Genomic DNA, 5,528 nt, shown 5'->3' with positions numbered 1-5,528 from the left:
CTTTCTAAAATTATGGGAGGCAAGTGGGAGCAAGAGGTGGAGTTTTCTGTACATTAAAAACCCCAGAGCTATTATTATTATGATTCAGTTGAACTTTTGATCACAACTTGCTTTTGCAGTCAAAATCACAGGTCTGCAATGCATGAACACAATCTAAAATACCCAAATCCCCAAAATCAGCCAATCACAGTTGTACAAAGTTCTGAATAAACCTGTTTTTCTGTGCTGGGCAGCACTACATAGCAATAAACAATCTGAGCATTTTGTTCAACCATGCATAATGGTTACTTGGGAATGCAAATTTTTTCCTCTCCTCCAGCTTTTTATGCTGAGCATGATGTCATAGGGGATGGGATATCACTGTGGGTCCTTGTGCCACCCCAGCTCCTAACTCATGGGGTGGGATGAGGAGCAGAAAAGGCTTTGACCTTGTGTGAGCTCTGCTCAGCAACAGCTAAAACATCCCTGTATTATCAACGCTTCCCAGTGAAAATCCAAAATAGAACACCATAAAAACTACTATGAAGAAAAATAACTCTATCCCAGGCAAAATCAGTTCAGCCAGATAAGCCAGACCCTCTGGTTTCAGATGCTCAGAACTAAAACTGAAAACATTCATACAACTAACTGATTCAGACCTTAATGGAAGTGTGGAAGTGCTATTACAAAGCAAATTTAAAGCTAATGGAATTGAAGCACTAAGAAGCAGAAAATCATTAAATTAACAAGAACTCTAAAAATCTAAACTTTTTAATGGCACCTGAAAAAAAATATTGAGGAAAAAAAAAAGTTCTTCAATGACTCAGAGATCAGTATTTTTGCAAGAAAAGTTGCAGTGGGTTTAACCTGAGTTGATGGACAGTCAACCTGAGTCTGATAGACAGGCTACTGATGCCTCTCACTAATGATGCTTCTCACAATTTACATATTTAAACCACATGGAAAGGCGGGAATTGCCTTTTGTCCCTACTTGCCTGCTGGAAGGTGGGAGGGACCTCCGAGCCTCCAGGCTCCACCGGGCCGGGCCAGAGCCCCTACCACCCCCCCCTTTTCCCAACGCCACAGCACAGACCCTGGGTCACTGGGGCAGGGGGAACTGTCCCAGAGCCGCAGGCAGCTAAAACCAGCCATGGACTGCCACACAGCTAAACCCATCCGGCGCGGTTTCCTGGGACCCCCGGGTCCTTATCCTCTCCTCTCCACGCGGAGCCAACGGGAGCCAGCAGAGCCTCCTGTCTGCTGCCAGCACACTTCATGCTGAACTGAAGAAGACACCATGCAGCCAGCAGCACAAAGGGAGCGAGGCTTTCTCCACCATAAAGCCTGAACAAGAACACTCTTCAACATGGCGGCTTCAGAGCCAGAGAGAAAGAGAAGTGAGTCCCGTGAGACGGAGCTGAGCATGGCAACGGGAGAAAAGAGGGCGGTGCCGCGATTCTCGAGCGTAGCTTAAAAAACCTTCTTGCATGCCATGGTAAGAAACTGTAATATCACAAACTGTTTGTCTCTTTAATCCATTTGAAGAACATGGGGGGATGGAGAATTCATGTGTGGCCTGTGAAGATTATGAAGAGTGCCTATGCCAGGCTATACAGAAGTAGCGAGAGGCTTTTAGAAACTTGTGGAAAAAAAAGCCTTTCTGTTCTGGCCAAAATAACTCATCCTTAAAAAGATTAATAACCACATGTGATAGCCTGTGTTTGGCAGTGTGAAGGAACTGTGAGATTTTTCATGGAAGACATGTTTTACACCACAGCAGATTGTTTTTTACCGGGTGGGTCTGCTGTTGGTGGCAGTTTGGGAACCATGTGATGCAGAAGAAAACCCTTTTTCCCTTAAGAATAAGAGAGAGACTTTTCAAGAACTGTAACACTGACTAAAATCCCATGTTCTGTTATCTTTGTGCGAGTTGAGTAAAAGGAGAAAAGTGCTGGGGGGGAGGGGGTTTGCTTTAATTTCTTGTTATTTCTCCTAATTTTAATTCTATTAGTAATAAAACTCTTTTTTTATACTGCAACCGTTCAAGTTTTGTGCCTGCTTTGCTTTCTCCTAATTCTTATCTCACAGAAAAAAATAGGTAAGTAATAGATATTTTGAACTAAACTGAATCAGGGGGATGGGGAAGCAGAGGTTAAATGATTTACTAAGAATTGGTTTGTTAGAAGCAATGCATACAGCTTGCCCAGCACTTACAGTGCATACCAAAGCAGGATGAGAAGATAAGAGACTACTGATAAGGTGAAGGAATCCTGACCAAAGATCCGGTTTTTAACCTAAAACTGGCTCAAACCAGTCTCGAAGTTTGGACTTAGGCCAGGGGCATAAAGAGCATGTGCAGGGAGGAAAGGTGAAAAGTTCAGGATGAGGAAGACTCCTTACTTCATCTGAGGAAGACTCTTATTTCATCTTGCAGACCCCTGCCCACGACCACCAGACAGCACTGCGCAACCGCAACGCGGATGTGAATGACTTTTGGGCTCATTGTAATATGAGGCAAGGCTAGGTGGGGCTAGGTAATGAATATGTATAGACGCATTGGGAAACTTAATGAATATGGAACTTGTAACCCGATATATACCAAGCTCAATGCAGCTGTCGGCACGCATGGCTTTGGAGGAACTAATGCCCCATGTGTCCCAGCGCTGGAATAAACATACCTCCTTTACTACTTATTCTAGTAGTGGAGTCTTTTCTGCTCATCAAAACCACTACACTTAACTGGTATTTCTGCCTGGTTTATGAACTGAACCCACTACAAAAAATGTATCGCATCTTTATGGAAAAATATCCTTTTGAAAAACTCAGAAATATGTCCTATATAAACTTTCTAATAAAAACATACATTTACCTAGACTTAGATTATTAGAATTGGTATTCAATTCTAAGATGCATTTTCATGCATTTCTAGATTAAATAATCTTGATAGCATCTATCAAATGTTTAGTTGCAATATTCAAGTGTACCTCAAAATGCAGAAAAAAGAAAGTATTATGAAACAGTCATATTTAACTAAAAATATAAAAATAGGAAGAAAGAGAAAAAATACTACATTCCGTAGAATTGCAGGTTCCTGAGAACCTAGTCTTCTTGGAAATAATGATTCCTCAAATGTCTCAAAATAGGGACAGTGAAGAAATTGTTGAAACAGTTGCATGTTAAAAGCATCTACTCTTTGTTTTCCTCTGTTCTTGGGTCCGATTTTTAGAATTATTCAGTACCTCCAGTGAAAGCTGGTAGGTGCAGTTCAATTTACTTGAACTTGCAGATGATCTGAGAATTCAGAACTGCGGGGTATATTTGTTCCTGTTGATTATGATTTGGAAAAAAAAAGAGTATACCTGAAAATTTTACAGAGTGATACACATTTGCTGTAGAATTAAAAGAGCAAAAAACTGTGAAAGGATTTAATAGATACCAGCATTACCAAGGGATATTTACCTTTAGCTCTTTAGGTACCCCTTATTCTTTCCAATTCAGATTTTGATATTAGGTAAACTAGATTTTCAGGAATTAAATATTAACTCTATAATTTCAGTTGTACAAAGGCACATTGATTTTCACAAACTCAGTTTGAGGTCTGATTTTTTATTTGAAGGATAAGAATTATCAAGAATCTTGGCGTGATTTCTTCACAAAGCTGTGGCGTGATAAAAAGTAATGTATTTCAACTAAATTATTCATGAAGTCAATATCTCTCTTCGATGCAGTAACCTACTGACAAGGGGCTAGTTGCGACTAAAGAACTATTGAAAAAAAACCACAGTCAAGACTTGTGGTAAGAAAATATTTTTGTTACATTATCTGACATTTATTTTATATACTTGGACAAAATTGCAGCATCTGAGGGGCTTGTCTTAAAATTTGCAGCTGGTGTACCGTCTTTGTTTGATGCTAATAGCTGTGACCATGGCACAGCTTTTTTTTTGATTCTTAGGGAATTTTTGGACCTATCATTATAGTAAGGTATTGGCAGTCAAGAATTTTTATTCTTATCAAAGACTACTTTACCTGTTTTGAGGCTTTTCTAAGATTTTTTTAATGACTTCAGTGGCTAGGCATCTAGAATTTAACTGTGGGTTGGATTGGGGCTTTAATTCATCATGTGCCATTGTTATAATTTCTGGAAATCTGAGGTTCTTCTCATTTGAGTTTTCTCACCAACCAGAAAATGATTTCTTCTGTTCCAGGCAAAGCCTACCCCACATTTCTGTGCTAATTAATGTGGCAATTCACTAACTGCCTCTGTTCATGAACAAAACTTTCCTTACCACTTGGAATACTGTCTTGGGGTTTATTATTTTTTCCCGAACCTGGTGGGGGAGGGGTGGTTGTGCCTTCTCTCAGAGGATATATTTCTAAATTTGGCCAAGCTGGAACAAATACCAGGTACCACTAGTGAAGATAGAACCTTTTGTAGGAGTTTCTAAAACTTTTGGAGTGTATTTTGCTGTATTTCTATCCATTTCTGCATTTTAAGACCCTGGTAAGTTAACAATCCTTGGCATCCTTATACTTGAGAAGTTATGACTTGGCCTAGTATCCTGTATTCCATTTCCTTTCTGTGCAGTATGCTCAAAATCCTATCCCATATCTCTTAAACGCCTTACATGTCTTATATGTCTTATACAAAATCCTCTTGAAACCAGTAGCTTTTACATGGCACTGTTGCATGAAGTTGTTTAGGAGTCCAAGTCATGCTTCAGAAGAGTTTAAGGACTGTGTTCTTGAAAGTGGTTGAAATCAATCAGGTGCACATGTCGGCATATTGGCGCAATTAAGCTCCCGTGTCTTAAGGACACTGAAGTACCTTTTATGTCTAAATGGTATTTCAGCCCATGCATCACTTAGGTGATTTTGATAATGGTGACCATCATGTTTCCCTGGAGCCTTTCTGGTGTTGCTGTTAGCTGACCAGAAAAGTGAATAGTAAATTGTTTGAGAACGCATCTTTATTTTTCCGCTCTAGCATAATGTTTTTTGTATCTGATTCTTCACACATTATTCATACATGGCCTAATGTCTTGTTTCCTCCTTCGTTGGCATGAACATTTCCACCTCATTAGGGATCTCATAACTGCATTAGGCAGAGGTATGTGAAGAAAATAGAAATGAAACAGAATGTAAATTTCTTCTGTGACTGGTGCAGAAATGGATATGAAGAAACTGGCCTGAAAAAGCAGTGAATTTGAAGCAGGAAAAGGGCAAACAAAACTTATTTAGTAACCTTGATGAAGCATGTCTATGCAGAGGCAAATTTTAGGGAGTAGCTCATCTTTGTAATACAATTGATAAAAATCCTGTATATAAACAACCCAGGAATGTGACTCCAGATTTGAATTTTTAGCCATCTTTCATACTCTCTAGCTAAAATATATTTTTCAAAATTCCGTAGGAGGGCTGCAACCCCACTTCTCCTACTCACTTGTATTTATGGTCATTTTCATTTTGCAGTTGTTTCATTTCTCTCTAGCATCCAAAATATATGAAATAAAAAATGGCTTCTTTATCCAGTCATTCAGTTTCTAGTG

This window comes from Corvus cornix, chromosome Z, assembly GCF_000738735.6.
Source record: "Corvus cornix cornix isolate S_Up_H32 chromosome Z, ASM73873v5, whole genome shotgun sequence".
Taxonomy (NCBI): Eukaryota; Metazoa; Chordata; class Aves; order Passeriformes; family Corvidae; genus Corvus; species Corvus cornix.
The sequence above is the reverse complement of the archived record's forward strand: the minus strand, read 5'-3'. Positions refer to the sequence as shown.